We start from the raw sequence: 23,038 nt of genomic DNA, 5'->3' as shown, positions 1-23,038 counted from the left end.
TTCCTGGTCCGGCGTGGTGTCGTTGATCCTTTGGGTGTCTGTTGTGGGCTCGAAAAAACTGGTGTCTGCTGTGGGTTGTTCAGGGCAGTCTGTGAACCGCAGCCTCGTTTGGTCCAGGTGCTTTCTGCAAATTTGTCCATTGTCGAGTTTGATGACAAACACCCTATTCCCTTCTTTCGCTATCACCGTGCCTGCGATCCACTTGGGACCATGTCCATAGTTTAGAAAATACACAGGGTCATTCAGATCAATTTCCCGTGACACAGTCGCGCGACCATCGTTTACATTTTGTTGCTGCCACCTGCTCTCTACCTGATCATGCAGGTTGGGGTGAACCAGCGAGAGTCTGGTTTTAAGTGTCCTTTTCATGAATAACTCAGCCGGAGGCACCCCTGTTGTACGTCTCTTACCTTCTCCTCCAACTCTTTTACTTGAAGGGTGAGGCGAGTGTTTTCCTCCCACAGTATCTTTTCATTATTCTTAGCCTCGGTAACCTGACACTGAAAATAGTTCTGGCTGTTTTTGAACCTTTCCATTCGTTGTGTCTTTCCATGTTTTAGTTTACGGAGTTCCCCCCAACATCTTTCTTCTGCTATAGCCCTGTCATGTGATGTTTCTGCACATTCACATCGTTCTGCCTGCAGTGACTCGATGTTCTTATCTAGGAGTTGGACCTGTCGCTGTAGGCAGGCCAACCAAATTTTCTTTTCTACTGATTCCTTATGGTCCTTGCTGGGTGTCCAGGGCCGCAGCGTATCCTGGATGCTCAGCGCGCAACAGACCAAGCACCCATTAAATAAGAACATAAGAATTAGGAACAGGAGTAGGCCATCTAGCCCCTCGAGCCTGCTCCGCCATTCAACAAGATCATGGCTGATCTGCCATGGACTCAGCTCCACTTATCCGCCCGCTCCCCATAACCCTTAATTCCCTTATTGGTTAAAAATCTATCTATCTGTGATTTGAATACATTCAATGAGCTAGCCTCAACTGCTACCTTGCGCAGAGAATTCCATAGATTCACAAGCCTCTGGGAGAAGAAATTCCTTCTCAACTCGCTTTTAATTGGCTCCCCCATCTTTTGAGGCTGTGCCCCCTAGTTCTAGTCTCCCCGACCAGTGGAAACAATCTCTCTGCCTCTATCTTGTCTATACCTTTCATGATTTTAAATGTTTCTATAAGATCATTTCTCATCCTTCTGAACTCCAACGAGAAAAGACCCAGTCTACTCAATCTATCATCATAAGGTAACCCCCTCATCTCTGGAATCAGCCTAGTGAATCGTCTCTGTACCCCCTCCAAAGCTAGTATATCCTTCCTGTAGTAAGGTGACCAAAACTGCATGCAGTACTCCAGGTGCGGCCTCACCAATACCCTATACAGTTGCAGCAGGACCTCCCTGCTTTTGTACTTCATCCCTCCCGCAATGAAGGCCAACATTCCGTTCGCCTTCCTGATTACCTGCTGCACCTGCAAACTAACGTTTTGGGATTCATGCACAAAGGCCCCCAGGTCCCCCTGCACCGCAGCATGTTGTAATTTCTCCCCATTCAAATAATATTCCCTTTTACTGTTTTTTTCCCCAAGGTGGATGACCTCACATTTTCCGACATTGTATTCCATCTGCCAAACCTAAGCCCATTCGCTTAACCTTTCTAAATCTCTTTGCAGCCTCTCTGTGTCCTCTACACAACCCGCTTTCTTCCCAGTAATCTTTGTGTCATCTGCAAATTTTGTTCCACTACACTCTGTCCCCTCCTCCAGGTCATCTATGTATATTGTGCACAGTTGTGGTCCCAGCACCGATCCCTGTGGCACATCACTAGCCACCGATTTCCAACCCAAAAAGGACCCATTTATCCCGACTCTCTCCTTTCTGTTAGCCAGCCAATTCTCTATCCATGCTAATACATTTCCTCTGACTCCACGTACCTTTATCTTCTGCAGTAACCTTTGTGTGGCACCTTATCGACTGCCTTTTGGAAATCTAAATACACCACATCCATCGGTACACCTCTAACCACCATGCTCATTATATCCTCAAAGAATTCCAGTAAATTAGTTAAACATGATTTCCCCTTCATGAATCCATGCTGCGTCTGCTTGATTGCACTCTTCCTATCTAGATGTCCCGCTATTTCTTCCTTAAAGATAGTTTCAAGCATTGATGAGTGACATTCACTTTCTTATACACATCGGAGAAAATCCTTTCTGTCATATTGGTTCTTTCCTCCAAAACAGCAATCTCTGCATCACATCCTTTACAGCAAAGTCCTGCCGTGGTCGCCATTCTCTTGGGGGTGGTGTGTGGGATCAAGTTCACCTCTGACGTTCTGAGCGGATTGAATCGCTCGCACTTCCTGGGTTCTAGACTTTAGATTTATTTGGCGATGTGACAAAGAACAAGAGACAACTAGTTTTGGTGCAAAGAACCTCAATTTTAACAAGGTTAAGAATGTACAATGTCAAGCTTGTAATTACTAGAATAAAAAAACACTTTACCAAACATTCATGGGGTTACAGAATAATAATACACCTCCCACATCCCAATGCCTAACTCTGACTAGGTCAAACTCTCGGGCAAACAGGGATTATGCTCACCAATCCTCTTATTGTCAGTTGGCGGTGGTTCGCAATATTGGGGTTCACTGGACGCTGTAAGTTCTGCTTGCCATACCCTGAATGTTGTGAAAGACTTCTTGCTGCGTAGTCTTCAGTTGGGTGGTGTCCGCTGATGCGGCAGGGCGCATATTGGATTTATGGGTGAGTACCCACTTTCTTCTGTCAGCAATTGGTTTTAAAGTTCTTTTGGGTAATGTTTCACCTGTTGTTACCGAGGAACAGATTGTAGAGGGGAAACTTTCGAAGCTTCGGTTTCTTCTTGAGGACTGTTTATCTTAGAATTTGTCGGTCGCGATGTTATCGATGTTACCACGTTGGCTGTGGTCAGTTGCTGCCGCGATTATGATGTCGGAAGTTACTGGGAACTGCTTTCTCTGCTGTGATGATGTTCTTCCTTCTCCTTCGGTAGCAGGGCAGTGTGGTCCAGGAGTGTCGTCGAGGCTGAAGATGTCGGAGCTCAGAAGACCTGCATAGGAGGCTGTGTAGCAAGCTCTCTGGAAGGGTTATTACAAACTGCTGCAGTGGTCTCTCTTCTTTTTCCCTCGTTCCCCTTCTCCTTCTTTCGTTAAAAAACAGGGCCCCAGTTATAATTTGGGAGCCATTCTAATCTGCGTGCCAAATGAGCCCCGATTCTTTGATTTTAATTTTGGTTGGGCTTGATATCTCTTTGTTATATTTTGGTGGGCCCATTAATGGTAACCTGTCTCAGATGTGTCGATCTTTTGAATTTGTTTCTTGATCGGGAAAATTAGATTTTTGGTATTTGCAATGTCAGCCTCGGCCTGGATTTTCCATGCGGGATGGATGGGCCATTGTCATTATGTATACGCTGGATGGGTTTCCTGCTCTGAGTGATGGCTGGCTATCTCTGGGTTGATTGTTGCTAAGTTAATGTCTCCCGGGGAGGTGGGTTTTCGAGTTTACACAATTCCCCAGACAATTTGTTCAGCTTCAATATCCCAGACAGCTTCAATACCCAAACTGGTTTCTTTGAACGATCCTTTAGTTCTCAGCCCTTTCCACACGTACCCAATCTGCCTTGTAAAACCCCAAATTCGATTAAAACTCGTAGTTTCTTCCAGTTAGATCCCAAACATTCTGGTTGATAGTTCCAAATTAAATTTCCTTTCCAATGAGTCCAAACAGAGGGGAGGTTGTCCCACGAATTTTTGCCATCCTACTCCTGCACCTATTTTCTATGTTTCTATGTTTCGATGTTTCTATGTTTCAAAAACTTTGGCATCATTGGTTCCATGGTGTAATTGTGAGCATTCTGGACTCAGTAAACCAGTGATCTGAGTTCAAATTGTGGTGGAACCTCAATTCTTGCTGTCCCAGCTGCTGAAAATTTGGGACAAACAAGTGAAAGACACCTGGTGCTGGTGGGCAGTTTTGTTGCCTTTGTCAGTGTTGCTTGGTCTAGTTGTGAAATCATGTGCTCAACCATCAGTTACTTGTTACAAATCAGCGGAGGAGAAACAAGTTTTTTATCTAATGCTGCCTTTACCTGCACAATGTGTGCTGAGATTATCTGTGCAATATGCATTCAGCAGGATGAATAAAAGCAACGCTTTTGAAATGCAGGCACTGCATGTTTTGTTATCGAAAAAAATAGCATTTTCTTTTCATGCCAAGCATTTTACATTAATGCATTGCAATGCCAATGCACTTTTTTACCTGGCAAGACTGAAGTACAAGCTGTGATGAACAGTATGAAACAGAAACAGCTACTTGACAACCCATAGCCTCGACGGTATCTGTGTGAATTGCTCTGCATCGATAATTAGCAGAACGTAAAGAGGGAAAACTGATGCGATGGAAGAGAAAAGGCCGAGCCAAATTGTAATGTTGCAGATGGTTTTGTTGTTTTTGAGAAATGTTTCAAAGATTTTGTCATGGTTGTTGTCATGGTGTAATGGTGAACACTCTGGACTCTAAATTTAATGATCTGAGTTCAAATCTCAGTTGAACCTGAATGCATTTTGTCCCAGCTGCTGAAAATCTGGGACTAACAAGTGAAAGACACCTGGTGCTGGTGGGCAGTTTTGTTGCCTTTGTCATTGATGCTTGATCTGCAAGTCTAGTTGTCAAATCGTGTGTTCAACAATCAGTTATCTGCTACAAATCAGCGGAGGACAAATCGGTTTGTCGTCAAATGCTGCCTTTGTCTGCACAATGTGTGCTGAGATTATCTGTGCAATATGCATTCCGCAGGATCAATAAAAGCAATGCTGTTTGAAATGCAGGCACTGCATAGAATCAAAGAAACACAGAAAATACTTGCAGGGGTAGGCCATTCGACCCTTCGAGCCTGCACCATCACTCAATAAGATCATGGCTGATCATTCACCTCAGTACCCATTTCCTGCTTTGTCTCCATACCCCTTGATCCCTTCAGCCGGAAGGGCCACATCTAACTCCCGCTTGAATATATCCAACGAACTGTCATCAAAAACTCTCTGCAGTAGTGAATTGCACAGGTTAACAACTCTCTGAGTGAAGAATGTTCTCCTCATCTTGGTCCTAAATGTCTTAAACTGTGTTCCATGGTTCTGGACTTCCCCAACATTGGGAACATTCTTCCTGCATCGAACCTGTCCAGTCCCATCAGAATTTTATATGTTTCTATGAGATCCCATCTCATCTTTCTAAACGCCAGTGAATAAAGGCACAGTCGATCCAGTCTCTCCTCATATGTCGGTCCTGCCATACTGGGAATCAGTCTAGTGAACCTTCGCACTCGACAAAACGTTTTCTTTTCATGCCAAGCATTTTACATTAATGCATTGCAATGCCAATGCATTTTTTACCTGGCAAGACTGAAGTACAAGCTGTGATGAACAGTGTGAAACAGAAACAACTACTTGAGAAACCATAGCCTCGACGGCATCTATGTGAATTGCTCTGCGCCGATAATTAGCAGAGCGTAAAGAAGGGAAACTGATGCGAGACATGAGAAAAGGCGGAGCCAAAGTGTAATGGTGGCAATGATTTTGTTGTTTTTGAGAATTTTTTCAAAGATTTTGGTGTGTTTGGTTCCATGGTGTAATGGTGAGCACTCTGGACTTTGATTCCAGCAATCTGAGTTCAAATCTCTGTGGAACTTCAATTCTTGGTTGTCCCAGCTGCTGAAAATTTGGGACAAACAAGTAAAAGATACCTGGTGCTGGTGGGCAATTTTATTGCCTTTATCATTGATGCTTGATCGACAAGTCTCGTTGTCAAATCGTGTTCTCTGTGGGAGCACAGTCCCGCATTGCTGAACTCTTTGCTTCAGCATGCAGTCTGAAGTTTGGATTAAAAAACAGGAAGATTGAAGTTTGGATGGAAAAGAGACTGTTCGACAATGTGGTGCCTTCAGCCAGTGAGATGAGTGACTGGTCATTGTCTGGATGTTATATATTTGAGTACCTTGTTACGGTGGGAATAATGGAAATTCAGGACTAAACGATTTGACGATGTCTGTATGTTCTGTATTTGAGTTTAAACTTGTTACTGTATAATGAGATCTGTAGGTTAAACAAGCAATATTAAGTCTGTCTGTTAAACGATTCAGAAAGCAATTCGTCTGGATTGTCTAAATGCAAAGAATAAGAGTTCAAAGGCTTTTTCAGTATAAAGATGAGACATTTATGGACTGCAGAGACACAGACACCAGAGACACTGGACATTTGGAAGGTGTGTGTCTCAAGCAGCCAAGGAAATCGAAGCAAGCTGCCTTTGTGAAGTGTTCTCAGTAACTTTCATACTTGGTTTGTTTAGTATGAATGTTTAACTAAAAGACCCGATCCTGCCTTTACTACAACGGAGTGTGTGCGGGAAATTCGACGTTAAAAGCATCGAAGCGAAAAGAGCAAGACAGCTGTTTACAACATTTTGGTGACCCCGACGTGATTTTCAAAATTTCGTTCGCTTATTCGAAGACCCCGACGTGAAGCAGAAAGTTGGCTGAGTTGTTGGAAGAAGTGTTTCCCACACATCAGTTCGAGGGGTGAGCATTCTCTTAGTTGTCGTGATTAAAGGGATCTTCAGTTAGTAATGGGAGGCTCAGGGGATATTACAGTTGAAGTCGCGTTTAATCACGGCAATATCCACATTCAGGAGCTGAAAAAGAATTAAAACCGAATACCGGCTTCGGGACAATCAGAATACTTCGTCACAGACAAGGCACTGGAAGGCTGGAAGGTAGATCATACTGGTTGTGGGAGAGCTGGTTGGTGGTGACATGGAAGTGTCTGCAGTGTGCGGGACCAGACTGCTTCCACGCATCCACAATGAATGTCCCACCCTTTACTTGGGAAAAGTACAACTGAGAGTGGACAAGTTCCATCCCGGTCAGAGCAATCTGAAGCTTTAACTGACTGACACCCTGGTTTGGGATGTCTTGCAGCATGTAATTGCGTCAGTCTCTGTGGCGCAATGGGTTAGAGTGTTCGGCTGTTAACCGAAAGGTTGGTGGTTCGAGCCCACCCAGGGACGAAGCATTTAACTGTTTTTCCCCGAGGATTCGGTGCTGCACGATTCCAGGTTGTCATTGTGTGTTTTGGCTGCGCGAATATATTCCACAAACATTGCCAGCTGTGCTGTTATCTAGTGAGTTCCCACTCCAATACTTTTATGAGCATTCAGTTTGAGTGTATACAGAACTGAACAGAGATATCAGAAAATTTAACAAGGTTGTGGGACATTGCTTTTTGTTAATATTGAACCACTATTATGAATAAATCCATTTCTTCAAATATTTAATTGAACATGTTTTCAAAATGTTTCCGCGCAGTTTTGAACCAGGGACATTTCGCGTGTGAGGTGAATCTAATAACCACTACATTACGGAAACACTACAGCAATGTTCGGAACATAACCAGAGCTTTAACCTGCACAGCTGGCCTATACTTCAGGACCTGGTTTTATGAGAATAGAGTGATGGTGCTATATTTAGGAAGGCTGTGAGTGTGGCAGGAATTGATCTAGTGTTTCCCAGACTTTACACATAGGAACAGGAGGTGGCCATTTAGCAGCGAGTGGTTAGGATCTGGAATGCACGGCTTGAAAGGGTGGTGGAGGCAGACTCAATCTTATCTTTCAAACGGGAGCTGGATCAGTGTCTGAAGGAAAAACAATTGCAGGGCTACAGGGAAAGGGCGGGGGGGTGGGACTCGCTGAGATTCGGCACGGGCTCGACGGGCCGAATGGCCTTCCGTGCTGTAACCATTCCATGATTCTATAAGTTCGTAGCACATTTCATAGAGTGGGTGGAAGCAGAACATTTCAAAGGGACATGGATTGAGTCGGCAAAACTAGAGGCATCTGATTCAGGAGATTCGGGGGGCGCGGAAATTCGGAACTATAATGACTTTGAAAGGAACATTTTTGTTTTGTGCAGTTACGGTCAGAGAAATGTTTGTGAAAGGAATTTTTTGAACAGAGGAATGCAGCATTTAATCTTCTGCCTTAACACTTCTTCCTGGGTGTCGGGGTCACATTTCTTTTCGAGGTTATTCTTCTCAAAAAGGAGTTAGATGTAGTCCTTCACACGAGGGGGATCAAGGGCTATGGCGAGAAAGCAGGAATGGGGTATTGAAGTTGCATGTTCAGCCATGAACTCATTGAATGGCGGTGCAGGCTCAAAGGGCCGAATGGCCTACCTCTGCACCTATTTTCTATGTTTTCTATGTTTCTTGAATTTATATTTCCTTTGGTGTTTCACAATAACCAGACCTTTGCTCTAAAGTCTTTCTCACTGTTTTTCCAGTCTCCTGTTGATGTACCAGCAATGAACATTTTGAACCAGACACCAAAAACACACTGTGCAAAATGGGACATGCTTTAACAGTTAACGTGGGGCTCGAACCCCAAATTCGAGATTAAAATTCTCATGCTCGACCGATTGATCTCACGGGGCTTCTGCCAAATAGACGTTTTTGTCGTTGATTGCAGCCAGGCGCCTGTTGGCTCCGCCCCAGATGTTTAAACTTGCTGTCAAGGAACTGACAGGATCTTCTTGAATGGTGGACCAGGCTCGAGGGGCCGAATGGCCTACTCCGGCCCCTAATCCTTACATGTTTATAACCTTATGACCTTTCACAGGAGAACAAACTCGCCCCTGAGCATGCATGAGGAGATAGCTCCAGAAAATATTCCCACCCGGTGAGCTTTCGCGTGTGAGGCGAACGTGTTAACCGCTACACTGCGGAAACATCTCCACTTTCAGCACCCGGTCAGACGGAAATGTTAAGCGAGCAGGTGAACTGCTGAATCCCACTTTGAAGGAGTTGATCGTGGTGTCAAACAATGAGTTTCACTTAATGATTAAAAATAAGAAATGTCAGATTTAAACACAGACCTCGAGAGAAGACTGCAACCTGAACACAGCACCTGAGACCGCTCGGCCATCCTAAATATTTAATGCTGTATGTGGCCATCTGCAGGTTGATTTTGAACTTTTGTATCCTGTCACATGAAATAAATGAGGGCAGCAGGCGTATCTCTGTCTGACACCGGGGAAACAGTGAGACAAACCTTGGAGCAAGGGTCTGGTTATTGCCAAACAGCAAAGAATATATTAATTGTGGAAGAACAATATCTAAAAGTACAGTAACCCTGATGTCATTTAAACACGCTACCTTCGGAACTGAAATCAGTCACGCTACCATTGCGCCACGAGGTCTACGTAATAAGACTCAGATGTTCGTCGGTAGGAAGGTGTCACAATACAAGGAGCTTTAAAATCTCCGCCCATTCCCACCTGGTGTCAGAAGCAGCGCTCACCTCCCAGTCACTGTATGTTTTTTTCTTAAACTTTTGTGTTGCTTTCACGGGAAAGCATCATTAATTAACCCATCACCTTCTTTTGCACAATGAAAGAAATGCTAACTGAGGGACAGTCGATACTTCAATCATTTATCCTGTGTTTAGGGGAGCGGGCAGGGAAGTTGACCTGAGTCCATGATCGCAGTTCAAACCTTCAAGCAGAGCCTGAAACGCATAACTCACGGTTCCTTGCAGACATGCCTGTCACGCATACTGCTCACTTGCAGGACAAGGCCACACACGCTCACCGGGGTCCCACCTGTGGAACTATTGATGAAGAGAGGCCACAAAACCAGGCTCTCTCTGGTCCATCCTGACCTTAAAGATCATGTCGAAACCCGATGTCAACACCTGCAGTGGTATCACAACCGCACCACAGTGTCACGCAACATAGCTGTAAATGACCCAGTGTATGTACTTAACCATGGTCAAGGGCCCAAGTGGCTCCCGGGCAATGTTACGGATAAGGAGGGTAACCGGTGTATATGGTTAAGCTCTAGAAGGGGCAGATGTGTAGAAAACACATTGATCAAATCAAGCTAAGACACACTGATGAACCGAACAGTTAGAAGAAGACACCCCAAGCTTAGACAACCAACCAACTCACGTCCAGGCATCAGAAGAACCCACTGTGGTCAACGCCCAGCCCCAAGTCGTGAGAGACTTGGAAAGCACTGGGATTGTACTGAGACGGTCAACCAGGGAGCGAAGGGCTCTGGACCGTCTGAACTTGTAATATGGACTTGTGCGAAGAACTGGGGGGAAATGATGTAACGTATGTACATAAGGTCTGCCCACCAATAGGAGACACTACCATCGGAGGTCCTAGGGTCATAGGTACATTCGTGCTGGGCCGGCTTTATAACTTGAACTTCACCTTTGTATCTTCACTTCTGGAATCCATTGAAGACTGACCAGGTTACATCTAGTCACTGGCTTCCAGTACGGAGTTTATTATATAATTTCCATTTTATTTTCTCGAGCCAACTCCTGCTGAATAACGATGGGCCGTTGCCCGGAATAATCCATAATGGTAGATCATGAACTGCTCCCTCATACGACACTCTTATTGCTGCACTACCAATCACTGGTATGAGCTCTTTGGTGTAGGTATGCAACTTCGCATTTATCGGACTCAGCTTAGGTCTCTCTGCCTTGGTCTTCCACAGCTTTTCAAAAGTCCCCTGGCTCATTATCGATTGACTCGCAGCCGTGTCTAAATCCATGGATACCAGCACGCCGTTTAATTTTACCTCCATCATTATCGGTTGGCTCTTGGTTAGGAACGTACGTACGCAATACACTTCCTCCTCAAGAGCTCTCAAATGCCTCTGGTCGCATCGCCAGATCCACGCTGAATTGATCATCATCCACGTGGTGTGTCACAGCTCACTTGCTCTGCTGTGGCACGTCCGCTGAAGATGTCCCGTCTTCGCACACCCTCTGCATACATACTGCCTGAAGCAGCACTGATGGAGTCGGTGATTGGCCCCGCAACGCCAATACATTGAGCTCGGATTTGCACCCGATGGCGGGATTTCAGCAGCCCCCGTTCTCGCATACGCACTCGAGTAGGCCTTCGATGGCGAACTTTGAGCGCTTCCCAGTCTTACAGATGCAGTCGAGTAGGCCCTGCCATGAGCAGCCTTCCTGGCCGTCGATACAATTTTGTGCACAGTACTTGCCGTGGAGTTCCTGCTAAGCAGTTGGCTCGTTGGTCTAGTTGTATGATTCTCACTTTGGGGTTGTTACTTGAAATTTGCGAGAGGTCCCGGGCGAGCCCTTTTTTTGCCGTGAATTTTGAATTTGCATCGAACTTTTGCAAAGAAGCACTTGCATTTCTGCAGCGTCTGTCAGGAACTCATAACGCCCCAAAGCGCTTTACAGCCGTTGAGTTACCTTTGAAATGTTGTCACTTGAGTAAAGATGTGCCCGAATCACCCCACACGCACCTCAACTCTTTGTGAAGGAGTTCATAGAATCATAGAAGTTTACAGCACGGAAGGAGGCCAATTCGGCCCATCGTGTCCGCATCGGCCAACAAGAGGCTATCCAGCCTAATCCCACTTTCCAGTTCTAGGTCCAGAACCTGCAGGATACAGCACTTCATTGTCATATCCAAGCACTTGTTAAATGTGGTGAGTGTTTCTGCCTCTACCACCCTTTCAGGCAGTGAGTTGCAGACCCCCACAACCCTCTGCGTGCAGAAATAAATAGGTGCAGGCGAAGGCCATTCGGCCCTTCAAGCCGCACCACCACGGAGAATGAAACAGTTAATTCAGAGACCATGGTCCAGAACTTAAAGAAGGGTAACTTTGAAGGTGTGAGGCATGAATTGGCTAGGATAGATTGGCAAATGATACTTAAGGGGTTGACAGTGGATGGGCAATGGCAGACATTTACAGACCGCATGGATGAACTGCAACAATTGTACATCCCTGTCTGGTGTAAAAATAAAAAAGGGAAGGTTGCTCAACCGTGGCTATCAACGGAAATCAGGGATAGTATTAAAGCCAAGGAAGTGGCATACAAATTGGCCAGAAATAGCAGCGAACCCGGGCACTGGGAGACATTTGGAAATTAGCAAACGAGGACAAAGGGTTTGATTAGGGCAGGGAAAATAGAGTACGAGAGGAAGCTTGCAGGGAACATTAAAATGGACTGCAAAAGCTTATATAGATATGTAAATAAAAAAAGGTTACTAAAGACAAACGTAGGTCCCCTGCAGTCAGAATCAGGGGAAGTCATAACTAGGAACAAAGAAATGGCAGACCAATTGAATAAGTACTTTGATTCGGTATTCACTAAGGAGGACACAAACAATCTTCCGGATATAAAAGGGCTCAGAGGTTCTAGTAAGAAGGAGGAACTGAGGGAAATCCTTATTTGTCGGGAAATTGTGTTGGGGAAACTGATGGGATTGAACGCCGATATATTCCCAGGCCTGATGGTCTGCATCCCAGAGTACTTAAGGAGGTAGCCTTGGATATAGCGGATGCATTGACAGTCATTTTCCAACACTCCATAGATTCTGGATCAGTTCCTATGGAGTGGAGGATAGCCAATGTAACCCCACTTTTTAAAAAAGGAGGGAGAGAGAAAGCAGGGAATTATAGACCGGTCAGCCTGACATCAGTAGTGGTGAAATTGATGGAACCAATTATTAAGGATGTCATAGTAGCGCATTTGGAAAGAGGTGACATGATAGGTCCAAGTCAGCATGGATTTTTGAAAGGGAAATCATGCTTGACAAATCTTCTGGAATTTGTTGAGGATGTTTCCAGTACAGTGGACAAGGGAGAACCAGTTGATGTGGTGTATTTGGACTTTCAGAAGGCTTTCGACAAGGTCCCACACACGAGATTAGTGTGCAAAGTTAATGCACATGGGATTGGGGGTAGTGTGCTGACGTGGATTGAAAATTAGTTGGCAGACAGGGAGCAAAGAGGAGGAGTAAATGGGTACTTTTCAGAATGGCAGGCAGTGACTAGTGGGGTACCACAAGGGCCCTAGATGTTTACATTGTACATTAATGATTTAGACGAGGGGACTAAATGTAGTGTCTCCAAATTTGCAGATGACACTAAGTTAGTTGGCAGTGTGAGCTGCGAAGAGTATGTTATGAGGCTGCAGAGTGACTTGGATAGGTTAGGTGAGTGGGCAAATGCATGGCAGAGGAAGTATAATGTGGATAAAGGTGATGTTATCCACTTCGGTTGAAAAACAGAGAGACAGACTATTATCTGAATGGTGACAGATTAGGAAAAGGGGAGGTGCAACGAGACCTGGGTGCCATGGCACATTAGTCAATGAAGGTTTGCATGCAGGTACAGCAGGCGGTTAAGAAAGCAAATGGCATGTTGGCCATCATAGCGAGGTGATTTGAGTATAGGTGCAGGGAGGTGTTACTACAGTTGTACAGGGCCTTGGTGAGGCCACACCTGGAGTATTGTGTTCAGTTTTGGTCTCCTAACTTGAGGAAGGACGTTCTTGCGATTGAGGGAGTGCAGCGAAGGTTCAGCAGACTGATTCCCAGGATGGCGGGACTGACATATCAAGAAAGACTGGATTCACTGGAGTTCAGACAAATGAGAGGGGATCTCATGGAAATGTTTAAAATTCTGGCGGGTTTAGACAGGTTAGATGCAGGAAGAATGTTCCCAATGTTGGGGCAGTCCAGAACCAGGGCTCACAGTCTTAGGATAAGGGGTAAGCCATTTAGGATCGTGATGAGGAGAAACTTCTTCACCCAGAGAGTGGTGAACCTGTGGAATTCTTTACCACAGGAAGTTGTTGAGGCCAATTCACTAAATATACTCAGAAAGGAGTTAGACGTAGTCCTTACTACTCGCGGGGTTCAAGGGGTATGGCGAGAAAGCAGGAATGGGGTACTGAAGTTGCATGTTCAACCATAAACTCATTGAATGGTGGTGCAGACTCGAAGGGCCGAATGGCCTACTCCTGCACCTATTTTCTATGTTTCTACATTCCAATCAGATCATGGCTGATCATTCACCTCAGTACCCCTTTCCTTCTTTCTCTTCATACCCCTTGAGCCCTTTTGCCGTAAAGGTCACAGCTAATTCCCTCTGGAATATATCAAATGAACTGGCATCAACAATTCTCTGCGGCAGAGAATTCCACAGGTTAACAACTTTCTGAGTGAAGAAGTTTCTCCTCATCTCGGTCCTAAATGGCTTACCCCTTATCCCTGAGACTCTGACCCCTGGTTCTGGACTTCCCCAACATCGGGCACATTCTTCCTGCCTCTAACCTGTCCAGTCCCGTCAGAATTTTATATGTTTCTTTGAGATCCCCTCTCATTCTTCTAAACTCCGGTGAATACAGGCCCAGTCAATCCAGTCTCTCCTCATATGTCAGTCCTGCCATCCAGGGAATCAGTCCAGTGAACCTTCGCTGCACTCTCTCAGTAGCAAGAACATCCTTCCTCAGATTAGGGGACCAAAACTGAACACAATATTCCAGGTGAGGCCTCACCAAGGCCCTGTACAACTGCAGTAAGACCTTCCTGCTCCAATACTCAAATCCCCCAGCTATGAAGGCCAACATGCCATTTGCCTTCTTCACCGCCTGCTGTACCTGCATGCCAACTTTTAATGACTGATGTACCATGACACCCAGGTCTCGTTGCACCTTCCCTTTTCCTAACCTGCCGCCATTCAGATAATAATCTGCCGTCACTTTTTTGCCACCAAAGTGGATAACATCACATTTATCCACATTATAGTGCATCTGCCATGTATTTCCCCACTCACCTAACCTTTCCAAGTCACTCTTCAGCCTCTTAGAATCCTCCTCACAGCTCACACCGTCACGCAGCTTAGAGTCACCTGCAAACTTGGAGATAAAGCACTCAATTTCTTCATCGAAATCATTGATGTATATTGTAAATAGCTGAGGTCCCAGCACTGACCCCTGCAGCACCCCACTAGTCACTTCCTGACATTCTGAGAAGGACCCATTTAATCCGACTCTCTGCTACCTGTCTGCCAACCAGTTCTCTATCCATGTCAATACATTACCCCCAATACCATGTGCTTTAATTTTGCACACTAATCTCTTGTGTGGGACCTTGTCAAAGGCCTTTTGAAAGTCCAAATTCATTACATCCACTGGTTTTCCCTTGTCCACTCTCCTTGTTCCATCCTCAAAAAATTCTAGATGATTTGCCAAGCATGATTTCCCTTTCCTAAATCCATGCTCACTTGGACCGATTTTGTCACTGCTTTCCAAATGCTATGCTATTTCATCCATAATAATTGATTCCAGCATTTTCCCCACTACTGATGTCAGGCTAACCGGTTGATAATTACCCGTTTTCTCTCTTCCTTCTTTTTAAAAAAGTGGTGTTATATTAGCTACCCTCCAGTCCATAGGAACTGATCCAGAGTCGATCGACTGTTAGAAAATGATCACCAATGCATCCACTATTTCGAGGGTTACTTCCTTAACTACTCTGGGATGCAGACTATCTAGCCCTGGGATTTTTCAGCCTTCAATCCCAACAATTTCCTGAACACAATTTCCTGACAAATAAAGATTTCCTTCAGTTCCTCCTTCTCGCTGGACCCTCGGTCCCTGAGTACATTAGGAAGGTTATTTGTGTCTTCCTTCGTGAAATCAGAACCAAAGTATCTGTTTAACTGGTCCGCCATTTCTTTGTTCTCCATTATAAATTCGCCTGATTCTGACTGCAAGTGACCGACGTTTGTCTTCACTAATCTTTTTCTCTTCACATATCTATAGAAGCTTTCGCAGTCAGTTTTTATGTTCCCAGCAAGCTTCCTCTCATACTCTATTTTCCCACTCCTTATTAAACCCTTTGTCCTCCTCTACTGAATTCTAAATTTCTTCCAGTCCTCAGGTTTGCTGCTTTTTCTGGCAAATTTATAGGCCTCTTCCTTGCATTTAACACGATCGCTAATTTCCCTTATTAGCCACGGTTGAGCCACCTTCCCCGTTTTATTTTTTCTCTAGACAGGGATGTACAATTGTTGAAGTTCATCCATGTGATCTTTAAATGTTTGCCATTGCCTATCCAGCATCAACCTTTTAAGTCTCATTTGCCAGTCTATTCTAGCCAATTCACATCTCATGCAATCGAAGTTACCTTTCCTTAAATTCAGGTCCCTGGTCTCTGAATTAAATGTTTCAATCTCCATCTTAATAAAGAAATCTACCATATTATGGTCACTCTTCTCCAAGGGGCCTCGCACAACAAGATTGCTAATTAGTCCTTTTTCATTACACATCGCCGAGTCGAGGATAGCCAGCCCTCAAGTTGGTTTCTCGACATATTGGTCTAGAAAACCATCCCGAATACACTCCAGGAAATCCTCCTCCACCGTATTTCTACCAGTTTGGTTACCCCAATCTATATGTAGATTAAAGTCGCCCATGATAACTGCTGTATCTTTATTGCACGCATCCATAATTTCTTGTTTGATACTGTCCCCAAACTCACTACTACTGTTTGATGGTCTGTGCACAACTCCCACTCGTGTTTTCTGCCCTTTGGTATTCCGCAGCTCTATCCATACAGATTCCACACCATCCAAGCTAATTTCCTTCCTTAATATTGCGTTAATTTCCTCTTTAACCAGCATCGTTCCCCGACCTCCTTTTCCTTTCTGTCTATCCTTCTTGAATGTTGAATACCTCAGGATGTTGAGTTCCCAGCCTTGGTCACCCTCGAGCCATGTCTCTGGAATCCCAATTATAACATATTCGTGAATTGCTGCCTCTGAGTGAATTCATCCACCTTATTAAGAATAATCCTCGCATTGAGGCACAGAGACTTCAGGCTTGTCTTTTTAATACATTTTATCCCTTTAGAATTTTGCTGTAATGTGGCCCATTTTGATTTTTGCCTTGTGTTTCTCTGCCTTCCACTTGTACTTTTCTTCTTTCTATCTTTTGCTTCTGTCCCCATTTTAGTTCTTTCTATCTCCCTGCATAGGTTCCCATCCCCCTGCCATATTAGTTTAACCTCTCCCCAACAGCACTAGCAAACATTCCCCTAGACATTGGTTCCGGTCCTGACCAGGTGCAGACCGCCCGATTTGTACTGGTCCTATCTCCCCCAGAACCGGTTCCAATGTCCCAGGAATTTGAATCCCACCCTCCTGCACTACACATCAAACCATATATTCACCTGAGCTATCCTGCATTTCCTATTCTGACTAGCTCGTGGCACTGGTAGCAATTCTGAGATTACTACCTTTTAATTTAATTCCTAGCTCCCTAAACTCAGCTTGTAGGACCTGATCCCGTTTTTCCCTATATCATTGGTGCCTATATACACCATGACAGCTGGCTATTCACCCACCCCCTCCAGAATGCGCTGCAGCCACTCCGAGACATTCTTGACCTTTGCACCAGGGAGGCAACATACCATTCTGGAGTCTCGATTGCAGCCGCAGAAACATCTATCTATTCCCCTTACAATAGAATCCCCTATCACTATAGTTCTCCCACTCTTTTTACTGCCCTCTTGTGCAGCAGAGCCACCCATGGTGCCATGGACTTGGATGCTGCTGCCTTCCCCTGATGAGTCATCTCCTCCAACAGTACCCAAGGTGGTGTATCTGTTTTGCAGGGGATGACCGCAGGGGACTCCTGCACTGTCTTCCTTCCACTGCTCTTCCTGATGTTTAGCCATTCCCTCTCTGCCTGAGTAGCCTTTACCTGCGGTGTGATCAACTCACTAACTGTGCTATTCACGACATCCTCAGCATTGCGGATGCTCCAGAGTGAATCCGTGCGCAGCACCAGTGCCGCAATGTGGCCTGTCAGGAGCTGCAGATGGATACACTTGCTGCACATGTAGTCATCAGGGACACTGGAAGCGTCCCTGACTTCCCACACAGCACAGGAGGAGCATGACATGTGTCCGAGCTCTCCTGCTATGACTTAACCATTAGATTTACTTAATTTGGCAAGAATTCCAAAGTTTCTTTGCTGCTAAGAACAAGAAGAAATCAAAGAATCAGAAAACTACTCACCACTCAACCAGCCAATCACTTACCCTCTTGGCTGTGACGTCACCCTTTGATTACTTTTGATTCTTTCTTACTTTTGACCCTGCACCAGCTGTAGCTCGCTGCTCGCTGCTCCTCTAGCCGCTGCTCCTCCGACTGCCGCCGTTCCCTGGACTCCCGCTGGGCCTTTATAGGCCGCTGCTCACACCTCCTCCGGTCACTGCTCCTCCGACTTTTGGAAAAAAATAATTCAGTCAGGCAGAGTCTGCATAGATTGATGAAAGGGAAGTCATGTTTGACAAATTTGCTGGAATTCTTTGAGGATGTAATGAACAGGGTGGATAAAGGGGAACCAGTGGATGTGGTGTATTTGGACTTCCAGAAGACATTTTGACAAGATGTCACATAAAAGATTACTGCACAAGATAAAAGTTCCCGGGGTTGGGGGTAATATATTAGCATGGAGAGAGGATTGGCTAACGAACAGAAAACAGAGAGTCGGAATCAATGGTCCATTCTCTGGTTGGAAATCAGTAACTAGTGGGGTGCTGCAGGGATCAGTGCTGGGACCCCAATCTTTACAATCTATATTAACGACTTGGATGAAGGGACTGAGTGTAATGTAGCCAAGTTTGCTGATGATACAAAGATGGGAGGAAAAGCAATGTGTGAGGAGGACACAAAAAATCTGCAAAAAGACATAGCCAGGTTAAGTGAGTGGGGAAAAATTTGGCAGATGGTGTATAATGTTGGAAAGTGCAAGGTTATGCATTTTGGCAGAAAAAAATCAAAGAACAAGTTATTAGTTAAAAGGAGAAAAATTGCACAGTGCTGCAGTACAGCGGGACCTGGGGGTACTTGTGCATGAACTACCCACTCTGCTTGACCATTGGATGCGGGTTTGAACGGGGCTAACCTCACATGTTTTATGCCGTTGCATTAAATGGCGGAGCAGGCTCGAGGGGCGTATGGCCGACTCCTGCTCCTATTTCTTATGTTCTTATGTTCTTCTGCATATTAACCCATTTTACACACTGTATTTTAGGATCTGGTTCAAAATCTTCATTGCCGATGACATCAGGAATCTGGGGCAACTTTTGTCAAATTTAACAGCACCGGTTATTCCGACCATGCACAGAAAATAGAATCAGTAGTGAAGATAAAAGCCCATGGTGCTCATTTTCAGATTCAATGCAGTAGGATTTCAAATAAATTTTAAGAATTTTACAGTGAAAAGATTTGGAAGTGTTACTGCATTTGTGTCTGTAATTAAACTTTATGGCGTCTGACTCCCGTTCATGTCTCTGCTGAATAAGAAAGGAGTGTTTGACGTTGACGGGACTGCACTGCCCCTGATATTTGTGAGCTCATCCTTTATATTCAGTGATTCCTCGCCTTTTGATGGGCTGCAGTGTAGCGGATATCACGTTGGCGTCACAAGCGAAATGTACCCGGTGAATCCGTTTTCTCTCACTGAAAGTTATCTATTTATTGAAGTGAAATAAAGAGCACTTCAGGAATAAGGGATCACTTTTGCCAGGAGAATAAATAGCAAATAAAAACAGCAAATGCTGGAAATCTCAGCAGGTCAGGCAGCATTTGCCAGGAGACGAAACTCGCCTCTGATTGTTCCTCGATAGCAAGTTTAAATATAATGCTCCTTCCCGGGATCGAACAAACGAGATAAGCACACGTGATAACCACTGCACGACAGAAACCTCTGGCACAGCTGGCACAACAGAGGGGAGCTGACCAGTGAGCTCCCTCTGTGCTGATCAGGAATGTGTTAGCTCGCCTTAAACAACTTCTGTCCCACACTGAAAGTTCTCAATCCTTCTCCTCCACTGCCCTTTACAGAAATGTCTCAAATCACCCAGCCACCGTGTTCACTTCTACATCCTCACAGTGGGGTCACAGAGGCTCCTCCCATCTCACCGCGATCTACGAACTCGCACAGTTTACAAAATTAAACCTGGAACACGTGCCCGGCAAAGGGCAGGAGAAGCCAGATCGTCTGTAAGCTCGGTCTATCACAGAAAGTATTGGTATTCATGGTGATTACAGCAATTATTAATCGTTTCACAGAACTCAATTATTTTTACGCAATAAATTGATCGACAATTGAAACCAGGTTAGTGCGCCGGATCTTAACCACTCGACCACCAGGGAACAGTTATGATACATGTAGATAGATTTATATATATTCTAATTTGAACCTGAATATCAACGGCTAGCTACCTAGACCTCATGGTGCAACGGTAGTGTGTCTAACTTTGAGTGAGAGAAATTGTTCCACAGTGACACCCATTTCATCTTTTGTTCCCTTTTAAACACTAGAAACTGAGACAGGGGGAATAAATAGAGAAATAAAAGCCCAGGGATATAGAAAAGAGGAAGAGAGAAGGGGACAGATACTGTCCCCACCCAGAACTAATGCAGAAACCCCTCTGCTGCGCTCGGGGCGGCCACCCACAGCCTGGATACACTAACGGGAGAACATCAGCGGCAGGTCGGGGCCATAAAAGGAACAGCGAGCGGCCCTGGGAGCAGCTTGGAGATCCCGGGAGACTACTCCAGGGAGCAGCGCGAGCTGGTGCAGGAGGGCGGCGGCAGCGAAGAGTGACGTCATCAAGGTCCAGGTCGGTGATTGGAGCGTGGGCAGGTACAGCAGGAGCATCGAGATCGCGGCGAAGGAGCGGTGAGAGACTGTGGAGGGATGTGATCAGGGCCCAGGGGAGGCATGAGTTCGGGGCCAGTGGCCCAGGGTTAGCACGGGCCAGCCCACACTGCGATAGGTGTGTGCACTGAGTCCGTTCAGCAGAACTGGTCTCCAGTCGACCTGCTTAACCCTTGCCACTGGACCAAGACCAAGCTCTGTCAAGCCCGTGTGATGGCTGGGGTGCAATGGCCACCACACGTTAAAACAATCCACGCACAGGCATCTTTCACCCTTCGGGATGTAGTTCGGGTCCTTCATTGAAACACCTGTGAACTCATCCTTTTTCAGCGTTGAAGCAAGTCATCCTCGTTTCGAGGGACCGCCTATGATGATGATGATGATGGATACATTAACGTCCCAACAGCTCATTGACTGCAGGAGTGGGACCGCGCGGCACTTCAGAAAACATGTCGAAAAGGCAAAGTCATTGATTACGTCTCATGTGCTCCTCCGATCAAAAATAACAACACACACTAAAAATGCTTCAATGATGGTTACACTTTATCTCTGTGCAGACTCTACAGTCCAAAGACACCACAACGGTAGTGCGAATACATTCTTCCCATCAAAGTTCTATTTGTGCTACTTTGTTGTGGCAACTATTGATTGCAGTCACCAAGATATCCCTTGAGATAGAGGGTAAAACTCATTCTTTTCCTTTGGCAATGATTTTAAGAATCTGAGAAGATTTGACTGGAGGTTTATTAACAGATAGCACTTCGTAAGGCCTTTATTGCAAAAGGGATGGAGTATAAAACAAAGAAGTCTTGCTGCAGTTATACAGGGTATTGGTGAGGCCAGACCTGGAACACTGCGTGCAGTTTTGGTTTCCATATTTAAGAAAAGATATAGATGCTTTGGAGGCAGTTCAGAGAAGGTTCACTAGGTTGATTCCGGAGATGAGGGGGCTAACTTGTGATAAAAGGTTGAGTAGGTTGTGCCTCTACACATTGGAATTCAGAAGATTGAGAGGTGATCTTATGGAAACGTGTTAGATTATGAGGGGGCTTGACAAGGTGGATGCAGAGAGGATGTTTCTGCATACTAACCTGTTGTGTTTCATGTACAAGGACCCCCAGGTCCCTCTGCACCGCAGCATTTCGTAATCTCTCCCCATTTAAATCATTATTTGCTTTTTTATCATTGCTACCACAGTGGATAACCTCATATTTCCCACATTATACTCCATCTGACAAATTTCTGCCCACCCACTGAGCCTATCTATATCGCTTTGCAGATTGTTTGCGTCCTCCTCACAACTTGTTTTCCCACCTATCTTTGTATCATCAGCAAACTTGGCGACATTACAAACATGCAGAGCACAGAACAAATTATTGACGTAGTGACTTTCCCTCAGTTAGTATTTATTTCATTGTGCAAAAGAAAATTATCGAATCATTAATTATGTTATCCCATGAAAGCAAAATAAAAGTTTAACGAAAATAATTGGCACATTTGAAAGGAACATTTTTGTTTTGTGCCGTTTCGGTCAGAGAAATGTTTGTGAAAGGAATGTTTTCAGAAAAAGGGATTCAGCATTTCAGCTTGTCGCTGAACACTTCTCTCTGGGCACTGCATTTGGCAGCAGTTTCCGTAGTGTAGCGGTTATCACGTTCGCCTCACACGCGAAAAGTCTCCGATTCAAGCCTGGGCGTAAACTTTATTTTTGAAACAAAAACTGGGTTTAAATGTTCATTGCTCATGTGACAATGGCCTCCTTCTGTGCTGTAAACTTCTCTGATTCCATGAAGAACATTTAAAACAAGTCTCCTAAAATACAGAGTGTGTAAAATCAGATAGGGAATAAAACTTCCTCAATGATTAAAGTTTCACAAATTAGTAAAATGAAGTTGTTGAAGGTTCGACTGACCCTCAGTGATCATGTTAGCATTTCTTTCATTCTGCTCAACAATGCTATCGGTTAATACCAGCAGATCTAAGCCGCATTTCAAACCCGGAAACAATTCATTCATTATTCACCCTTCCCAGTTCCAGTGCACAGAGGGTTATTTCTACTCCATCCCAGAAACTCAAGTCCAACTTCTGACATTCCTTATTTCTAATTACTAACTCATTTGTTTTGACACCACTCTGAAGTGCTTTGGATCATCTATGTAATTTAGTTAAATTACTTCACTTTAATTAAAAACGGTGGTAGCAAAATGATTTCCCTAACTGGGAATCGAACCATGGAAGCTGAAGGGATCGGAATGGTTTTGTGAAGCATTTAAAGATGCTCTCGAAAAATCTCACACTGCTAATTTAAAAACACGGTTACGATTTGTTCCAGTGTGAAAGAAGGGGATTGCAATGACAACAAAAACACCAGGCAGTGACTGCATTAAGACCAATTCAAACTTTTCACAAAGTTGGTATCACGAAGTAA

The 23,038-nt window shown here is 44.8% G+C and overlaps 1 non-coding gene across 1 annotated transcript; it reads left to right on the top strand.

Moving 5' to 3' along the window:
- The first annotated feature begins 7,027 nt into the window (after positions 1-7,027).
- trnan-guu (transfer RNA asparagine (anticodon GUU)) lies at positions 7,028-7,101 on the top strand. The gene has a single exon. It is a non-coding gene; the product is annotated as a tRNA-Asn (tRNA).
- Positions 7,102-23,038: the final 15,937 nt, after the last annotated feature.

The sequence above is a fragment of the Pristiophorus japonicus genome, unplaced genomic scaffold (assembly GCF_044704955.1).
Source record: "Pristiophorus japonicus isolate sPriJap1 unplaced genomic scaffold, sPriJap1.hap1 HAP1_SCAFFOLD_58, whole genome shotgun sequence".
NCBI classification, from domain to species: Eukaryota; Metazoa; Chordata; class Chondrichthyes; family Pristiophoridae; genus Pristiophorus; species Pristiophorus japonicus.
This window is presented reverse-complemented; position numbering and strand designations above follow the sequence as displayed.